The sequence below is a fragment of the Delphinapterus leucas genome, unplaced genomic scaffold (assembly GCF_059928025.1).
Source record: "Delphinapterus leucas isolate spDelLeu-1000000601 "Yukka" unplaced genomic scaffold, BTC_Dleu_Yukka2 spDelLeu_asBTCV2_sq40, whole genome shotgun sequence".
Lineage (NCBI taxonomy): Eukaryota > Metazoa > Chordata > Mammalia > Artiodactyla > Monodontidae > Delphinapterus > Delphinapterus leucas.
This window is the reverse complement of record NW_028322249.1, coordinates 957,892-978,960: the sequence shown is the minus strand read 5'-3', so window position 1 is coordinate 978,960 and position 21,069 is coordinate 957,892. Positions and strand designations below refer to the sequence as shown.

Genomic DNA, 21,069 nt, shown 5'->3' with positions numbered 1-21,069 from the left:
ATAGCAAATAATAGGAGTTTTGTCTTAATTAAATCACCTAGAAGTTCTGTCCTTGTAGTGTCTTTTTTTTTTTTTTTTTTTTGTGGTACGCGGGCCTCTCACCGTTGTGGCCTCTCCCGTTGCGGAGCACAGGCTCCGGACGCGCAGGCTCAGCGGCCACGGCTCACGGGCCTAGCCGCCCCGCGGCATGTGAGATCTTCCCGCACCGGGGCACGAGCTCGTGTCCCCTGCATTGGCAAGCGGACTCTCAACCACTGCGCCACCAGGGAAGCCCTCCTTGTAGTGTCTTTTAAATAGAATGAATCTCAAAATAATTCCAATGAATAAAGATAATGTCTTATGACATTCAAGTGCACCATTTCTAGTAAAATTCAGGTAATACGTTGGCAGCTGGTAGGAAGCTCCAAACACAGAAGTATTTCCACAGGGTTTGTTTAGATTTAGGTGGATTTCCTACAGTCACTGCGATTTTAATTCATCAGTCCTCTACAGTGGGATTTCTGAATATATAATCTGTACAGCATTTTCATCAGAATCAGCAGGAGTGCTTATTTCAAATGTGAATTCCTAGGTCCCATCAGAGACCAAATGAATCAAAATCTAGGTGGCAGAGCATGCATTTGCATTTTAATGATTTGTCCAAGTGATCCTCATGCACATTAAGTTTGAGAACGCATGTGCACCCTTAAATCCAAGTAAAGAATGTATGAAATATATATCAAGTAGTTCACAGAGTTGTTCGGTGAGCAAATGCTGTAAAATAAAACAAATAGTTTATATAATCTGACAATTATAACCTATTTCACAAACTTTAAGTACAAATGAGGAAGATTAAAAGGCTCAGAGTGTGCCAAGGTCACAGACCTCTTAGCCTTGGTGATTTTCAAGCTTGCCTGAAGAGTCCCCAGGAGGACTACAGGTACACTATAGATAACAATGTCACAATACAATCTACTGAATGAGAATCTCTTGGGGCAGAGGTCTGATAATCATTACGTTTAGCTATCTAGTCTGGTGACATTTATCATTAAGGAAGTTTGGAATATACTTCCTTGAGCATTCCCAGGCTGACACTACAAAACACTCATAATAATCTGAATTGCTAGTGTGGCATTATAGCCTTAGTTAGCCCAATCACTTTAATTTATGTCTCTAATATCTATTAACACCCTATATGCCATTACTTTTTACTTCAAAGGATTGGCTTAATACCGACATCTTATTACTGTTTTTACCTAGGATTGTTTTTAATGAATTATCATTAATGTACTCAATATTTGTACAATCTAATCTGTGAGCTGTCTGATATAATTTTCCTACATGAATTTTCAAAAGTTTCACTGCAGGGCTCCCCTGGTGGCGCAGTGGTTGAGAGTCCGCCTGCCGGTGCAGGGGACACGGGTTCGTGCCCCGGTCCGGGAAGATCCCACATGCCGCGGAGCGGCTGGGCCCGTGAGCCATGGCCGCTGAGCCTGCGCGTCCGGAGCCTGTGCTCCGCAGCGGGAGAGGCTGCAACAGTGAGAGGCCCGTGTACCGCAAAAAAAAAAAAAAGTTTCACTGCATGTACAAATGCATTAATAGCATTTGTATTGAGAGTAGTTAGGGGAAATTGTCATATCTTATAATTTGACGAGGTGTGATCAGTAGTGATTTTTTCTCTAAATATTCACTTCCATATATTTTTCTATATATTTTCTATAAATTCAATATCTTGAAATATGTGTATATATTATGGCATGAGACAAACAAGCTTAGAAATGACTACTCTTATCAACACTCACATAAGTATATTGATTCAAGGCTTATAATTTTAAAAACGTCATAATGAATACAAGTGAAAACAGAAAAAGTAAAATCAGTCATCTCTCAGTTAAGAAAACATTTATACAACTGTTTAAAAATAACTGTAAAATTCAGTTGTATATATTCATTACTATACATGTAAAACCAAAAACTCAGTTCCTTAAAGGATTCTCCTTCAAGAATAATCTGTAGTTTAGAGTGGCTTAAATGTCCAGCTTCCTTGCCTGTTCTTTGCCAGTGTTTTCTGTGCTGGGAAGCAGAGAATGCAAAGGGCAGCACCGTATTCTGGTCCTGCAAGAGAAACAGAATGGTAAGATTTGGGAGATACAAGGTGCACTAATTATGTCACAGAGACTAGAACAGCAGTGATTTTCCCCCCATTATTAGTATTTTATATCAGTAGAATCTATTTAATATATTCAATAATTCTATTATTTCTAAGACCTTCCACAAAAGGGCATTACAATCCTTTTAGTTTATTGCAAACATATATATTTTTTAAAGTGGATTCACTTTATTTATTTTTTGGCTGCGCTGCAGGATTTGTCAGAAGACAAACAGTAAGTTGTGAGCTCCATTTTGCCCAACTACTTTTTTCTTCACACCCTGGAGAATCTGGTGTCTGGAACTGTAGAGACATCATCATGTTACCACCCCTTCTCCTCTCAGGTTGAATCCACTGTGACAGAACACTCATGTCCTTAAGAGGCAAGGCCTAGCAAATAGCCTCTCACAAATCCACTGAACATCACAATGTCCTGTTTGATAAATTCTGTTGCTGCTTCAATTATATTGCTGATTTCAGGTGCTGCTTTATTTGCTCATTTCTGAATCAGGTCTTCCTGCTTTCTTTATATCTTTTATCAACTCTGTCTCAGTTGATTTGCACATAGTTACTTTGACTGGTAAATCTGAAGAAGATGGCCAGCAGCCTACTGTTGCTGTAAGTTTTCCAACTTTCTGGAACAAAAATCCTGCACAATGGCCAGTGCAATCTGGATGGCTACTGAGTATTGTTCTACCGGAAGTGCCAAACTATGGCCAAACATAGATTCTACCAGCGGTGTCTTCATGTATACTGAGTTAGGTCCAATATGAATCATCATCACTTTCATATTCAGGTGAGAGAGATCCCATCTAGACTGGCCTGGCCTTGGAATCCAGAACCAAGTGAAGAGGACTCAGCTGTCAAACGGGGGCAAAGAGGGCCTGGGGTTGGAAGAAAGGGTCATAGATGCAGAAGTAAGCACTTCATGAAAACTAAGCAAATGGTATTTCTAGGTAAATCAGTCTTTCTGTGCTGGACTAATTAAAAGAACTTCACAGCTCTCTATCCCCAAGCTTTCTCACCCTCTGGAATTGAGGGCTTTTACTGCTTCCCCCATTATTTTTTTAATTAAGTAATGAATAGTATTTTATTATTATTATTATTTTTGGCTGCATGGTATGGCATACGTGATCTTTCCTCCCTGACCAGGGATTGAACCTGTGCTCCCTGAAGTAGAAGCATGGAGTCTTCACCACTGGACCCCCAAGTAAGTCCCTGAAGAGTATTTTATAGATAAGAAAACTTTAGCCTCAGCAGGGTAAATTTGAGGACAGTTCCAATAGCTAGTTTCCCAGAGATGCCCTTGAAGTGGTCCTTACAGTTTTTGCAAACTAGAATACCTGATAGTGTTTATCAGCGCAACACGTCAGGTGCAGTGTAAAGGTATGGGTACTGAAAAAGTAATATTGACCCTAACTATGCATTCACGCACAGGCATTTACAGATTTTTACCCAGGCTTTGAATTAAAAGATAGATTCTCTGAGTCTGATCAATGTCAGCCTCTTGAGATGCACTAAAATGAAATTCAGAAAAAGTTGAATAACTTAAACTACTCTGGAGTTACAGACAACTGAAGTAGAAAGCCTCTTAAGCAATGTGAGAGAAGAAAAAAAGGGGCAAAAATCTACCTACTAGCTTGGGTTGTAGAACTCATGTTTTTAGGAGTTGGGAGAAAAGAAACTTTGGAGCAGGTGTTTCATGTGACAGATCATTAGATCTGTTATCTAGGTCTGTATTAGATCTGTATAGTATCTATTGAGATACTACAGATGAGGAAAGATGTTAAGTGTATTTGCTTTGTATCATCAATGGAGATTTTTTGCTGCCTCTGAAAGCTTGCTGTCAAGATTTAATTTAATATTTAATTAATTTCCTCTCTGCCGATCTGTGATTTCCCTTAATGCCATTTCCTTTTCTAGAGAGATCACAGATTACTGTAAATTATTTGTGTTCAGTGAGGATGGGCATAACGGTAGTAATAATGAGAACAAGAATAGTGACTGGCCATTTATACATAAAATGAATTCTGTTAGAAACACCTATAAATATTGTACCAGCGTTATTAATTGGCTTAATAAGATCAATTGGCATAATAAGATCTAAGTTGTTTATTATAAATAAAATGAATAAAAATTCACTAGTCAGCAATAGATATTAGTATTTTTCTTTTTTAAAAATCTCTTCTTTGCTAGCCCTAAATGCTTTATTTCTTAGGGGTCTAATGTTGACTTCACTAGTCTTAGTGGAGTTACCAGCTTGTGGCTGAATCACGCTCACTCTAGTATTCAGACATGGTTTGACACATCTAAATTAGGGTGAGGAAGATTATTCCAGAATATCGAGGCTCTCTTTTGTCAGGAATTGGGGGATGGGGACTTATTCTGAATAAAGAGGAAGTGAAGACTGGAAAGGTTACTTGGTCAACAGAGAGAAAAGATTAGCCTGAAAATAGAAACTGTCATTCCCAACGTTCTCAAGCTCAGACTGCATCAACATATGAATACTTGGCACTAAGTAAATGGTTATAAAAAAAACACATCTAATTCCCAGTCTGTAATCTACCAGTGACATTAAAAAATAAGATACCACCACTGGTGATGATGTAAGTGTTGTTTTCGAGAAGGGCTGCTAGTACAGCTTATGATAGCATCTTAATAAACAAAATATTAGTTTTGAGTTGTAATGAGGATTAAAACTTAGATTGAGAATCAAGCTTCTCTGCATATATGTATGTATAAGGAAAATCTATTTTTCCTTAAAACACCTGCATTGTATCACTTTAGAGGTAAAGGATGGTTTTTTCCCTTCTTAAATCTCCTCTTGATAAATATATTTTCATTGGAAGATGTTTTAAGTAGTCCCTCATCTAAGTGGAAAGATTACAGGTACCATAACAGGGAATCTTCAAGAATATAAGGAAAATATTTTAGTCCGAATCAGTTCTTACATGAGATGATATCAAGTCACTAGTTAATTTCTAGAAAGAATAAATGCCATGGGCATAGAAAAATAGGAACTGATGAATAAGAAAGGCAATCTTCATCAAGGTTTGTTTCTTGGAATATGTATAGCTAGAGCCTGTATGACACTTTTCGTTTTATTTTAATTGCTAATACAATTTTTCTATATTTTAAAAATTGATATTGTTCATATTAAGAACATTTATTTGAAATGTCTTACAAAGCATTCTAACACATCCTGAAACAGTGTAGTTTTTCTTTAGCTGCTGTACTACCTCTCTACCCTCCCTCAATAAAACACACAAAACACCTTACTACAACCTTAATACTTTAAAATATTTTTAAAAACTCTAAAATTACAGCTCAAATAATTATTTAACCAATAAAAATAACATTATTTTATGAGACTCATTTTAGGGAGTATTAGTTATTACCTTGTAATTCTACATTTTTTCTCATTCTTCCCTTCCATTTTATTTCCGCTCCTCTTTTAGCATACCTTCATACGTCTGTCATCATTTTGCTCACGAGAAAAAAAGGTGGCATTTTTAAATATCAAGTAATATGTGTTATAGCTTTGCTAAACATTTCACCACCAGTTTGTTGCAAGAGATTTATAAATCAGATTTTCATTAAAAAGGAGAAAGAATCAACACCATATGTTGTGCTAAATCCTATGCAGCTGCTGCTACAGCAGCTTAATGTGTGAACTAGAAGGCATTCAGTACTCTGTGTGATATACAGGACTGTAACTTCTTTCAAATGTTGTGATTTTTTTTTAATATTAAGATTAAAATCTAAGAAAACATGGTAAAATGGAATAACTTAGAAGTGTTAACATTTATTTTATAGAAAAGAGAGTTGCTAAATGGGTATCTATAACTGAAATTAAAATACCCAAGTACTCTTGAAATTGAAATAGAAAAGCAGGCTCAAACAAAAATGTTGTATATTAATGCAGCTCCTCTTGTAATCTGACCTTCATTGCAATGTACTTTTGCCTAAATATCCATCTAGTTGGCATTTTTATTACAATTCTGCAAATGGAAAGAGAGCAAATGAACCATTTACTGCCTTTATTTTCTAAGTATAATCATGTTTCTGTTTTCCATTCAATGATAGCCAACTCTTTTCCACTCCAACATAAAACATTCTTGAGTGTTAATGATCAGTTATGGTAAGAGGTTGATATCGTACCCCATGCTCATTTATATTACAATGTACAGAATGTCAGAATCAGTTATTTATAAACTTTAGTTGAGAGGTCAGGAAATAATACCCTAATGTAAAACTGTGCATATTTTAAATAATATTTATGGGCCAACCACATATGAGATATAAACACTACCCTACATATACATCTTAAATTTATTAGATTTGAAGTAACAACACTGAAGGAGGAAAATCATTTTTAAAAGCACCATAAAGCAAGACAGTAATTTTCTTCTTAAGTGTGCTTTTTTTAGATTTGTTTTTTATTGGGGTAATGTCAGTTTATGACATTATGTAAGTTCCATGTGTACAACATGGTATTATCTACTTCTGCATACTTTTCAACATGTTCACCACCAAAAATGTAGTTTCTGTCCATCACCATACAGCTGATCCCATTAAATGTGCATCTGCACATGGAAATTACATGCTTCTCTTTCATTGAAAAGAAACACCTCATGATAATGATGATTAATTTTCCTATGTTAATATAAATTTGCATTATTTCTGCATGTATCATGATAGAACAGAATGAGTTCATGAATTAGTGTGAAAAAATATTTCCTCGCTATAGAAATAAGACAGGTGGCTATTTTCCATCTAGTATAAGGACATTATAAGAGCAATCTATAGACCAATATTCTTAATGAATATAGACAAAGAATGTTCAAAAAATACTTGGAAAAAATGCATCCAACAATATATAAAAAATGAATATATATATTCATTTATATATATAAAATGAATCCAAAAAATGAATATATATATTCATTTATATATATAAAATGAATCCAAATATATAAAAAATGAATCCAACAATATATAAAAATAAGTATATACGGCTAAATGGGCTTCATCCAGAGAATGCATTGGCAGTTTTATACGTAAAAACTATCGATATAATATACTCTATTTAAATGACACACAGCACATGATCATCTCTGATACTGATATAGTCGGATATTCACAGTATATTCTCTATTTAATGCCTACTAGGATGACTAAAGTCAAAAGGACAGATCATAAAACTAGCTGGCCAGGATGTTGAGAAATTGGTGGTAGGAATGTAAAATGATACAGACTCCATGGGAAATAGTTCAGCTGTTTCTCAAAATGTTAAAAATAGAGTTACCATATAATCCAGAAATTCCCCTCCTCGGTATTTTCATATGTATATACCTATGAATAATAAAAACATATATCTACCATAACTTCTCTTCACTTTTTCACAGCAGCATGGTTTATTAATAGACAAAAAGTAGAAATAATCTAAATGTCCATCAACTGATAAATGAGCAAATAAAATGTGTTATATCCATACAATGAAATATTATTCATTGTAAGAATTAAGTAATGATACATGCTACAATATAGAAAAACCTTGTAAATTTTATTCCAGATATAAAAAGACATCCACAAATAGGACATATTGTATGAGTCCATTTATACAGCATAATTAAATTAGTAATTCACAAAAAGGGGCATATTAAAATATTCAAGTGAATTAGAAAATATTCAACTAAACAATTCACTTACAAATAACACTTGGGACAAAAAAATACTCAGGAAAATAGAAAATATTTTAATGAGTAAATATGGAAACACAGTAGATCAAAATTTGTTCAATAGAGCTAAAACAGTCTTGAGATATGTGTCTTTAAGTATTTATATTAGAAAAAAAAGAATTATGAATACAATGACTTAAATTATTCCCTTAAGATGCTGGAAAAAGAAAATCAAATTAAACCCAAAGAAAGTAGAAGAGAGAAAATTAGAAAGGTAAGAGTTGAAATTAATAAAATAAGATAATTGTACCTATAATAATTAACAATAATAATTAGATTAAAATTTTAAAGAGAAAATGTAATAAAATAAAAATCTATGAACTCAAAATAAATTTCATTAATTGATTTCTATGATAGACTATTGATGGAATTCTCATCTTCATTTGTGTTCTTCCATCTCTGATGTTTCACCTTCTTTTAAAAGCTTACATAATTAGGTCAGCCACACAAGAATAATCTCCCTTCTGCATAACACACAGTTAGCTTATTAGTAAACTAATCACAGAAGTGATATCCCATTATATTCCAGACTACACCCACAGTCAAGAGAAGGAGATTATATAAGTCATTTACACTACAGTGCAGGGATCTTAGGGGAATATCTTAGAATCTTCTCTATCACATGATTAGAATATACAGACATGAGGGAATTCCCTGGTGGTCCAGTGGTTAGGACTCTGGGCTTCCACTGCAGGGGGCCTGGGTTCAATCCCTGGTCAGGGAACTAAAATCCTGACAGTCACATGGCACAGCCAAAAAAAACAAAAACAACAACAACAAAAAAACAGGTATGAATTACCATGATTAGTTGTGTACTTATTTTGTGTGCTATTTCCATAGTTTACATTAATCATTAAAAAATTATTTTTAAGTATTCTTGAAGCATTAAAAATGAGCTACTGGGCTTCCCTGGTGGTGCAGTTGTTGAGAGTCCGCCTGCTGATGCAGGGGACGCGGGTTTGTGCCCCGGTCCGGGAAGATCCCACATGTCATGGAGCGGCTGGGCCCGTGAGCCATGGCCGCTGAGCCTGCGCGTCTGGAGCCTGTGCTCCACAACGGGAGAGGCCCCAGCAGTGAGAGGCCCGTGTACTGAAAAAAAAAAAAAAAAAAATGAGCTACTGTTCTAGGGGGTACACTAATTTTGTTAAACATTTTAGTCTAGAAGCCTCCTTCATCTTTGCTTCTGGTAGCAACTCCCAAAGGAAATCACTATCCTGATTTCTGACAATATAGATTATTTCTCTCAGGCAATTTTGAAAATCAGTTCTGGAATTAGTCTTTCCAGTTTTTATCTTTACATCTTTCCTTCTTTTCCATTGCTTCAAAATTGACATCTCATCCTCCTCCCACAAACAATAACAACAACAACAAAATATATATATTTCCTTAGAGAAACCGAATGATTCTTAGAATTAGGAGGGGAGCAATGTTATTTACCAGCAGAGTGTTACAACGATCTGCCCCAGCGCCCTTCCTTACCCCAGCATGCATTTCATTAAGAGTTTGCTATGTCAAATAAGTACAAAAATATTGAGAGCGCAGATAGCATGTGGAAGGTCATCGTTGTTGCTTGTTTATTTTTCTGCACTTGTTGCCTTTTCTACTGATATAGAGAAACTGACAGAAAAATCTTGTCTCTAACACCATTTACATGTTTACAAATTTGATGATAAGCTTAATTTTATAATAAATACTATTTTTTCTTGAGTTTCCATCTACATGCCACTCAACAGCATTTGGCCTTTACTTCATATTTTCAGAGGAGTCATTATTACTAAATTTTGTGGGTTTTAATATGTTCCTTTGACATCCATAAATCTAGCTTCAATAATAAACATTAGAAAGAGGCAGATGGAAAAAAACAAAAGAATAAATTTTAAAAATTGAAAAAGAGCAAAAAGTTGCAAAATAGGGAAAATAAGAAAGGTCTATACTGCCTGAAAAATATCAGTTGTATTTGAGTGTTATTAATGTCATAGTAGATATTTTACGTATTGATTAATTTAATTCATGACTAAAATTAATAATTTTTTATCTTCTCAAATATCCTGGTGTTCCACTGGGCTTATCAAAACCCAGTATTTATTTTACTATTCCTAAATCCAGGCATTAAAAATTACAAGTTAATTCTGTTAAAAATGTGTCCTTATATCTTGTTAATGGTTATTTAGGAGGCTTTACAACATGAAATTTTATGTTAATACTAAAATAGATTTCTACTATGTGAAGATACCCAAATTTAGTGCAGTGCACAAAGTTTTATGAGATATTTCCTGTTATGCTCTGCCAATATATACAGTTTATGATTTTTAATTTATTTTTCATGATATTTATGATTTTTTATTCATTTAAAACATTTTTCCTTTTCAATTTGATTAGTTTTACAGCTATTCACTAGTCTCTTCTCAATCTTTCTCCCTTTCATTCATTCTTTCTTTCTTTCCTCTTTTTAATTTCCTGACTATGTCATTATTGCAATTTTTCATTTTGATCTTGTAGTCTATTTGGCCATACAAACTCTAGAGCTTCTCATAGGAGTGAATGAAACCTCTATTTCAACTACATCAAGGTTCAAACTCTCATTGTTTCCTTTCCTTTATGGCAATTGTGACTAAGAGCACCGTCTGATACATCTCATGCAAATAAATGTCTCCAATTTGGTTTCCAGAGGACCTCAATCCAGCATCGTTTTTAATACATCAACTCCTTTCTTCCTATCTAACCTCTATCTTCCTATCCAACCTTCCTATCTAGCACAGATCATTGCTGTTCCTGACAACCAAACTTGCACTCTCTACTTCACGCTTCACCAGTTCTCACTGACAATCATTACGAAATTGAAAATGGGTACAAGGACATCATGTCTTTGCAGAAAGAATGCACATACCTCCAGCAGATGTTCCACTTGGAGCAGAGAGAAGGCAGGAGAGTCACTGTGAAACCATCCTCCCTAGTTCATTTTCTACAAATGAACACGTAAGAGGCTTCCAACTGTTAAATGCTTAAATCTAGTGGTATGAAGCCAAAATGGTGCAAGAAGTAATGCCTGCATCCCACCCACGTCTTTAAAAAACACTAAAAAGCTGGAATGGATAATAAATTCACAAATTTAAATGATAAAAAACTTAAAGAGGTTCACTTTATATCACGCTTGTGTCATTTGGAAGCAGAGTGAAAATCTACAATGACATATTTGAACTCAGAGAATTTCTACAGAATCTGCTTTCATATATCCTCTTCTGAATTACATTTTGCATTAGGTTCCCATAGAAATCCTGAAATTTATAGTTTTATTACAATTGGTTTTTATGACCTTTACTATTCTATCTAACTGATTTATAAATAAGGAAACATTTTTAAACAAGTGCTATTGTGTTAAAATAATGTCAATGTATTTAATTAAAATTTAAATGAAAGAAAACATCCACCCTCTAGAAAATCCTTCTACAATTTTTCCTTAAATTCCAGGTCACCATGCATCACACAGTGGATGAGGTAGTAAAAAGAGAATATCAAGAATTGAAATATTTAAGCATAAGCAATTCAGAATTTGCAAGAAAATTCTTAAGCAACCTTTAGAGTAAAATATATGGTTTGAATTAGTTGAGCATATTAGAAACGGTTGCCCATGTGAGGCATAAAATGAGGAAAGGAATAGTTGCCGATATGAATAAAGTGTGTGTGTGTGTGTGTGTGTGTGTGTGTGTGTAGAAGGAGATACAAGGGGAGGAGTAGTATTGATAAAGATGACTTAACTAAAGGTGTTGGTTTGCATAGTTATAAGAAATAAGCATGACTCTGAAAAGAACTCATTCTGCTAGTTACAGAAAAGTCTTAGATGCCTAAGGGATTTAGTTTGATGACAGAGGTACTACAAAATAAAGGCATTTTGTGAAACAAATTAAAGCAGGAACACAAGCCCAGAGTAGAGCAATGGAAGGTACTGGATGTAAGTGGACACTGAAGTAGAAATTGAAGACTTCAAGTCTGGGCAGAGGGCAGACTGGGCATGATCTACAGATGCAAAAGAAAAGTCTAGGGTAAGAAGAGGCACAAGAGCAATAGAAAGACAGCTTTTTGTTTATGACTATTAAATTTGTGTGGTTGGGAGAAAATGAAAGTGGAGATACCTTGAAGGTAGCTTTGAATAGATAATTAGAGAAACAAAAAATTAGAGCACTGGTTGTTAATATGAGGTTTGTGGCCACAAACGTGATAGTTAAAGCATAAAAGTAGATGAGCAATTTGGGAGAAGTATTCATTGAGGAGGATGGAGCTGTGAGCTTAGACTATCCTTTGGACAATAAACTCAGAAAAAAATGTCATATACACTACTGAACAGAAACTTGCTTACTAGTGAAAAATCTGTGCCATAGCAAACCTCCCCAAGTCTGCACTAAAGAAAATAAATGGTTTAAACACTTTTACTACTTGCCTGCCGTATGTTATTAATTGCACTGACTGAGTGACTACTTGTGCAACTGCTATAAAGTGAACTAAATTTCAGGAATAAAAAATATATGGCATTCATTGAGTCAAAATTAAAGTTGACTATTAAATGAAATATGTTGAAAAGCATTCATTTTAAAATGCACTTTAACTTCTGGGGTTGAAAGTATTTTTCATATTTATAGCAAAATTCATTCAACTATATTTATCTTACAAGAGAATAAAACAAGAGGGATATAATTCAAAACTTGCAGAGGCTGGAAACTTTCTATTTGATAAATTTCTAGAATTTATTGATTAAAGATATCTGTCATAGATGTGATAATATTTTTATTTTATTTTTGTTCTTATTTAACACATAGTTTTCACACCCTTTTAAGTGAAAACTTTAGAGGATTTACTAATTATTATAAAAACATTATAAAAAGTATTTAATGACCTCCAACTATTAAAACTATAATCATGGCTAATTCAGGTTATGAAATAAATCTATTAACAGACTTAGCTTTGCAGGATAAATCATATACAAGATAAATAAAGAAAATAAGAACACATTTGACCAATTTCTTATTTCTGATAGAAATACACCAGTAACTTATCTTAATATTAATGAAAAAATGAGTATTTTTGTATCATTGTAGAAAGACTTTGAAAACACTTTCATAAGCGCACATGGAAATTCACTCTGACGCTACTTCAAATAGGCAAATAGGAAAATGGTGAAGAATCATTTACATAATGGACAAATGTAAATTCATTCGAGTTGTAGAGAGAAGCTCCCTGCTGTCTTGATTATATTATGCTTTCCTGTCACTACATAAGCTCACACAAAACTGAAAAAAAATTAACATTGTGCAGTTATAAGTCTGAAGCAAAGGAACACCAGTGCAACTTTTCATTGGTTTCTTCACCCTTAAAATCTCAGCTCATGAATTATCCTTGCTACAGATATTTGACACACAAAATCATTTTCTTGGAAGATATGGAATGGCATATATGAGAATCCCAGCTTTAACTGCTAACTTTAAAGAATTTAAGGTAAAGGAAATTACATTTTATTGTGGTTGCTCATGATTGTTTGTTCAATGAGTTGTCACAGAATCCAATTTCCACATTACCCATTTTCTGTGTAATAAATTGATTCTTTTGTTTCATTTATGGGGAAGTGATATTTCTACAGTCTTCTTAACTTATTACAAAATGTATTTCATAAATCACCAGTCTTATGGAGGATGAAACATCTGTTTACATAATAGTACTTGCTCAGTTTTAAACAGTTATAAGTACGTGACTTGGCAACCAGTTGACAGTATGAGAAATATATTTCTAGTGATATTTATTTCATGACACAATTCTGTCGCACATAAATAAAATGAAAAATAATCTTAAAAGGTAGGAAATACATACAAAATAAACACAAATATAGCATTCATAACCCACAGAAGCTCAGTGTTCTAGAATTACTCTATCAATTAATATAAATCAAAGGCTAAGTTCCCTCTCCCCTCATTTCTGTAAATGGAGAGTATACTAGTGTAGGGGTGATTAGCTAAGTCTACCAACTCTGACTCTCTGCGACTTTCATTTGTAAGAAGTTTGATCTTTGGCAAGTTTCTTAAATTTTTGGTGACTCAAATTCTTCACTGAAAACAGAGGGAACAACAGTTTTACCTCATACATTATAGTGATAATTAAGTGATAATCCAGGTAAAGCACTTCAACAATACCTGAGTCAGATAGCGTGCATTAATGTTGGCAGTCATTATCATTGTTTATATTATTACAACTACCACTATTGTTGTTGGTTTTATTATTATAAATATACTTTAAAATTTTCCAAGGGAGTTCTATTCCAGCTCAATCTGAAATCACCAAAATTGAGGCTTATTTTTTGCAACTGCTGACATCCTACCACTAATGTGTCCTTTGCATTACTCTCCAAATTGTCAATAACAACTTTGATTGTATTCAGTAAACAAAATATGGGCATTAAGGAGGTGTTGGGTTGCACCCCACTGGCCTTCAAGGCCTGTAGTTGCCCAGCTTCAAGACAAAGAAAGAGCCCGGAGTCAGTGACAGAGACATCAATGGTTTAATGGATAGCGGGATCTTATACTTCTGAAGCAACACCCCACCATGTGCAGCAGATGGTGGGCAGCACATGGTGCCAGTCTTTGCTCCTGGGGGGAAGAGGAGATTGGCAGTTATAGGGGGAATTGAAGTCAGGTTAGCTCATTGGTTACCAGGGAAACTAGCAGCGGGCATGCCCCTCACCTCCTCTTTGATAAGAACAATCTCTAGCTGGGGCCTGGGGACAGTATGTAGGAAGGTCAGTCATGTGAGTAGGGTGTAGCTAGACCCCAGGCACTGGTCTAGCTGGGGATGTACAGAGAGCAAGAGAACAGCAACTTCCAGTGACCTGACCACACAGGAGAGAACTCATAACCAAACACAAAACAGCAAATGACTTAACTGTGGAATCTTTGGCATCCTTATCTTCCTCAGTTTATCCATAGAACCCAATCATCCCCTTGTAGTTCATTACAGCCTTTTGCGTTCAAATCTTTCTTTTTTTCTTATTCCAAGTTACCACACATTCTAGGCTTATCATAAACTAAAGAAAATGTAAAAATCCCTTTAGAAGAAAGCTAATTTAATATTTATTATTTCAATTCAGACTTGCAGGAGATAAAGTGGAGTGCGAGAAGATGGTCACGTCCCAGGTCTCAGGCGAGTCCCTGGGACGGCTGCCAAGTGTGGATTCTTGGCTTCGCACAGGAAAGAGTTCAAGAGAGAGCTATAGTAAAGTGAAAGAAGGTTTATTCAGGGAGATACATACTCCACAGAGTGTGGGCCATCCCTGAAGGTAAGAGGCCCCAGGGTACAGGGTTGTCAGTTTTTATAGGGGTGAGTAATTTCATAGACTAATGAGTCGGAGGATTATTCCAACTATTTGGGGGAAGGGATGGGGATTTCCAGGAATTGGGCCACCGCCCACTTTTTGGTCTTTTATAGTCAGCCTCGTAACTGTCATGGTGCTGGTGGGTGTGTCATTTAGCATGCTAATGTATTACAATGAGCATATAATGAAGCCCAAGGTCCACTGGGAGTCAAATCTTCCGCCATCTTGGACCAGGTTGGTTCTAAACAGTTTTTGTCATGTCCTATGGCTATATCATTCTTTTAAAGGTTGTGCCCTGCCCCCTTCCCTCCTTATTCAAGACCATTTGTCGTTTATTGATTTACTTAAACAAAACAAATAAACCAATTTTTTTTTTTTTTCTGCACAGGGTCTGGTGCTGTCAGGCAGCAGGCTTTGTTGGGAAAGAACACAGCTCAGGAGCAGGGTATCTGGGAGGCAGAGCCTGCCTTGATTACAGCGGCTCCGAATTCTTTTTTTTTTTTTTTTTTTCTGTACGCGGGCCTCTCACTGTTGTGGCCTCTCCCGTTGCGGAGCACAGGCTCCGGACGCGCAGGCTCAGCGGCCATGGCTCACGGGCCCCAGGCGCTCCGCGGCATGTGGGATCTTCCCGGACCAGGGCACGAACCCGCGTCCCCTGCATCGGCAGTTGGACTGTCAACCACTGCGCCACCAGGGAAGCCCCCAATTCTTTAATCTTTGCTTCTCCTCTTTGAGGTGCTTGTCTTGCTCCCAAAATCATTTTTACTCCAACAGTAAATTCTGTAAGTTGCTTAAGACTTATATGCATTTGAATATAAAAATTATTTTCCTTTAACCAAAAAAAAAATTAAAGTATTGCAAAAGTCAGCCTCCATCCTGTATAGAACTTTGTAAATTTGAAGTTTTGTATCCATGTACTTTCTTAGCAGCAATTGATTTCCTTGAGATAAACCCAGTTCATGATGGGCGTCTCAGGCTTTATGATAACTGGCTGCCCTGTGTTAAATAAAGCACTTCATCTTTGCTAAGGCAAGGTATCAAAAAGAAGTGATGTCTCAGAAGGAAAGTTATATGTAGGAACTATTATAGCTTTCTCCAAAATTCCAAAACTCCATTCTGTGAATCATTTATACCAGCCTGCAAAAGGTTCAATACATTTGTTTTCTGCCATAAACACTTAAAACAAAATTGGATCCGTTGAGTCATATGGTCCAAGCAGAACAGCTTTCTTGGCAGATGGACATGTTGCAGAAACTTAGTCTCACTCAAAACTGGCAGCTTTTCAGGATACTAAATAAATGAGTAAGAATAATACAGCAAAGTGAGATATATGTGGCATTCCAAATCTAAAGAGACCCATAGACTGTTAAAACTTTTCTCAATAGTAGAGGGACAAGATGCAGCAATTTATCTCTCATCTTGGAAGGGATATTTCAACATTCCTATGAGATGGAGCCCCTAGAAATGTCACCAAGGTGGCAAGTCCCTGAATTTTGTGGGATGCATTCCCAAATTCTAACATGCATGTCAAAGTCTCTAGAGTTGCTGATACTTCCTCTTCATCAGATGCAAAATCACCGCATCATAAATGTAATGTATAAACATGACATAAACATGAAGCAACACCCCACCATGTCATGCATGTCAAAGTCTCTAGAGTTGCTGATACTTCCTCTTCATCAGATGCAAAATCACCGCATCATAAATGTAATGTATAAACATGACATCCTTTTGAATTGAGAGGTGTTTCAGGTCATTACAGACTAACTTCTAACATGCATGTCAAAGTCTCTAACATGCATGTCAAAGTCTCTAGAGTTGCTGATACTTCCTAACATTCTAACATGCATGTCAAAGTCTCTAGAGTTGCTGATACTTCCTCTTCATCAGATGCAAAATCACCGCATCATAAATGTAATGTATAAACATGACATCCTTTTGAATTGAGAGGTGTTTCAGGTCATTACAGACTAGACTATGACAGAACGCTTAACAGTTAATATACCCCTGAGCTAGAATAGTACAATTGTGTTTCTGGCTCTACCTGCTGAAAGCAAACTACCTCTTTGCTCAAAAGTTTAGAGAAGAAAAGCATTGTCCACATCTATCATTGCCTATCAGTTGACAGGAGATGTAATGATTTGCTCCAGCAATGAAACTACATCTAGATTAGCAGATGCAATTGGAATCACTGCATGATTATATTTTCAATAATCTCATTTCATAATGGTTATTTACATCTGTCCTCTGCACAAGCAAAATAGGTAAGTTGAATTAGCTGTGGTAGGAATAAACTCCAGCATTTTTAGGGGCTTGATAGTGACGTTAATCTCTGAAATCCCTCTTGGGATGTGATGTTGTTTCCGGTTTTATATTTTATGTGTAAAGGAAGATCTAGGGGTTTTCACTAGGCTTTCCCTACCATAACAAAGCCCTTTCCACGGGTTAAAGAACCAAGTCCGCTGATGAGCATGTGCTATCTGATTATGTATTTTGGAACTCAGAAGATAGTCACGGTGTGGGTTTAGGTGTCCACTGGGTCTACTATGAAATGGACACACTCCATTGATTATGTGACCTTCATAAGCCTCTCTTCTGACTAGTACATTACAGTTCTATTTTTATCTCCAGGCATCAGTGGGAGGTCAGAGTCAATGTCAAATGCCCTTGAAAAGTCTGATAATTTCACCTTCACCAGTTCATAGTAACCATGGTAAATATTTGCAGGTCTTTAGGGAAAAGCTAGGAGAAATATTAACAATATCCATTTTGGGCTATATAGCTAGGTCTTTCCTCAAGTGGACTCAGTCTTCTTTTCATTAAAATGACTCTGGTTACTGTAAACTGGTTGAGGGATGTCTGTGACTGTATTGTGTTCTAAAACAGATCACGGTTAACACATTTGGGAATTTTTACTTTTACAAATTTAACAGACTACTCATTTATTTTAGTTCTAGGTACATAATGATGAACTATTCAACACCAAAATCTTTGCAGCATAGACATTCTGATTCCTGCTTCAGCTCTGCTCTGCAGTGGAGTTACCATTACTATTTTATCTCTGGAGATTAAGTGCCTCTATTTGCCATCTGCCACCCTGGAATTCCATTATCCCCATTGATTTCTGGGAGCCCAGATCCATGACAGTAGTTTCTGCTTATATTTCTGAACAATAGAAAGTAATCACAGGGACTTCCCTGGTGGTCCAGTGGTTAAGAATGCAGGGGACGCGAGTTCCATCCCTGGTTGGAGAACTAAGATCCCACATGCCACAGGGCAGCTGAGCCGGTGTGTCGCAACTACTGAGCCCGTGCACTCCGGAGCCCGTGCACCACAACTAGATAGCCCACGTGCTGCAAACTACAGAGCCTGTGCACTGTGGAGCCCATGAGCCACAACTAGAGAGAAGCCTGCACATCGCATCTACTGAGCCTGTGTGCTCTGGAGCCTGTGCACCACAACTAGAGAGAAGCCTGCTCGTCGTAATGAGGAGCTCATGCACCACAATGAAAGATCCCTCAGGTTGCAGCGAAGGTCCCACTTGCCCCACCCAAGACCCGAAGTAGCTAAATAAGTAAATATATATTTAAAAAGAAAAAAATATGTAATCACAAAGGAGCTCATTAAGGACACTGTGGACTCCCCATGAATATATTTCTTCCAGACTTAATGAAGAGAGTGTATTCTGATCCACCTGAGGGGTGCATTAGGAGATAAATAAACAAATATGACATCATAAATACATTCTACTGTTCCGATCTCACTAAGACTTTGGTTATATCCCTCAGTAATATGACAGGGAATTTCTAGCATTTAATTTAATTAAATGTAAGCACTTTTTGGTCCCAGATTTTAGTCATTTGCAAAGGAAAATGTTAAAGCTACTCCTATCTTCTTGATTTAACATATTGAATCCAGAATCTTGGCTAAGTGAGACCTTATTGCTCTCCTCAGCCTGAGCCAAATTTGTATTTCTTCTACCTTAATCTAAAAACCTTAGGATTAATTCTCACTTGTTTACCTAGGTTTTGGTAAATGTAGAATGTTAAAATCATATGTGAAAAATTTTTGGTATGTGTAATACTTTCCATGTCACACTTTGTACATTACCTTCTGGGCCCTGATGGAACTTGACTCTGGTTATAGATGTAGGAGCATTAAGAATTGTTGGAGATAGGATATGGAGAGGATTAGCAGTCTCTTCTTGAAAGAGAACTGTCTCAGTGGGGAGGAAATTATAGTTTCTTCAAACAAGAGGAAACTAACGTCTTTAAAACAAGAGGTTGAAGAGATAATTCTAAAAGAAAGGCAGTTTAGCAGAGTTTAAAAGTCAACTTTCCAATCTTATTTGGAATTTTTCCATATGCCTCTATCCTAATATTTAGGACCCCAATCCTTCCCAATCAATACCCTAAATTTATCATAAAAAGCCTTGCAAGCTTGAGAATTCAATTCTCTAATCTTATAATTTAGGTATGATTTTTTATAGATCTTTATTGGAGTATAATTGCTTCACAATACTGTGTTAGTTTCTGTTGTACAACAAAGTGAATCAGCCATATACATACATATATCCCCATATCTCCTCCCTCTTGAGCCTCCCTCCCATCCTCTCTATTCCACCCCTCTAGGTCATCACAAAGTACCGAGCTGATCTCCCTGTGCTATGCTGCTGCTTCCCACTAGCTAAATATTTACCATTTGGTAGTGTATATATGTCAATGCTACTCTTACTTCACCCCAGCTTGCCCCTCCACCCCGTGTCTTCAACTCCATTCCCTATATCTACATTCCTGCCCTGCCACTATGTTCATCAGTACCACATTCATATGGGAATACAAAAGACCCTGAATAGCCAAAATAATACTGCAAAGAAAAGTGGAGCTGGAGGAATCAGGCTCCACAACTTCAAACGATACTACAAAGCTACAGTAATCAAGACAATATGGTGCTGGCACAAAAACAGAAATATAGATCAATGGAACAAGATAGAAAGACCAGAGATAGACCCACACACATATGGTTGCCTAATTTATGACAAAGGAGGCAAGAACATACAATGGAGAAAAGACAGCCTCTTCAATAAGTGGTGCTGGGAAAACTGGACAGCTACATGTAAAAGAATGAAATGAGAACACTACCTAACACCATACACAAAAATACACTCCAAATGGATTAAAGACCTAAATGTAAGACCAGACACTATAAAACTCATAGAGGAAAACATAGGAAAAACACTCTTTGACACAGGTATGACTTTATAAATATGAGCACTATGTCTATAGAAGATGAGGTTTTATTTTATGGTAGTCAGCTCCCTTATAAGAGATTTGGGCAGGAAAATTAGTGTTGTGAACTCATCATTTTTTTTGCTCCAAATTTCACAGCCCATTTGGAAGCCATAAAAGCAAAGAAACGGAAACAAACAAAAAACCTTCCTAATGTAAAATTAATGTGTCTGCTACATAGTTCTCCCTTCCAAATTTCTTGCAAAGTGCTTCATTTGGTCATGCTAACCTGTAATTATGTAGGAAAGAGAATTCTGTAAAAAGGCAGTATCAGTCTAGCTGTGTTGGCACAGTAGAAATCCTCTATGCAGTGGTCCATCTAGAAATATTATTTTGGGGGGGAGAATTTTTGTGGATGAGGATAGTGGCTTCAGTACTATTTAATTTGTTACTATGAGTAAAGGATTGTTTAAGGTTTCATTTTCTTCTTGTGTCAATTTTTGTAGGTTATGTATTTCCAGAAATTAAAAAACATTTTTTTTAACCTCAATTTTATTTACTGACCTAGAGCATTGGTTCTTAAATGAGGGCTAATTTGCCCTCAATGGGATTTTTTTTTTT

The 21,069-nt window shown here is 36.1% G+C and overlaps 1 protein-coding gene and 1 pseudogene across 1 annotated transcript in view; one reads left to right on the top strand and one right to left on the bottom strand.

Annotated features, from left to right (window-relative positions):
• LOC149743946 (uncharacterized) overlaps positions 1-21,069 on the top strand; it is a 122,112-nt gene that overhangs the window by 72,624 nt on the left and 28,419 nt on the right. The window lies entirely within an intron of this gene.
• On the bottom strand, positions 1,554-15,169 carry LOC149743947 (FUN14 domain-containing protein 1 pseudogene; annotated as a pseudogene).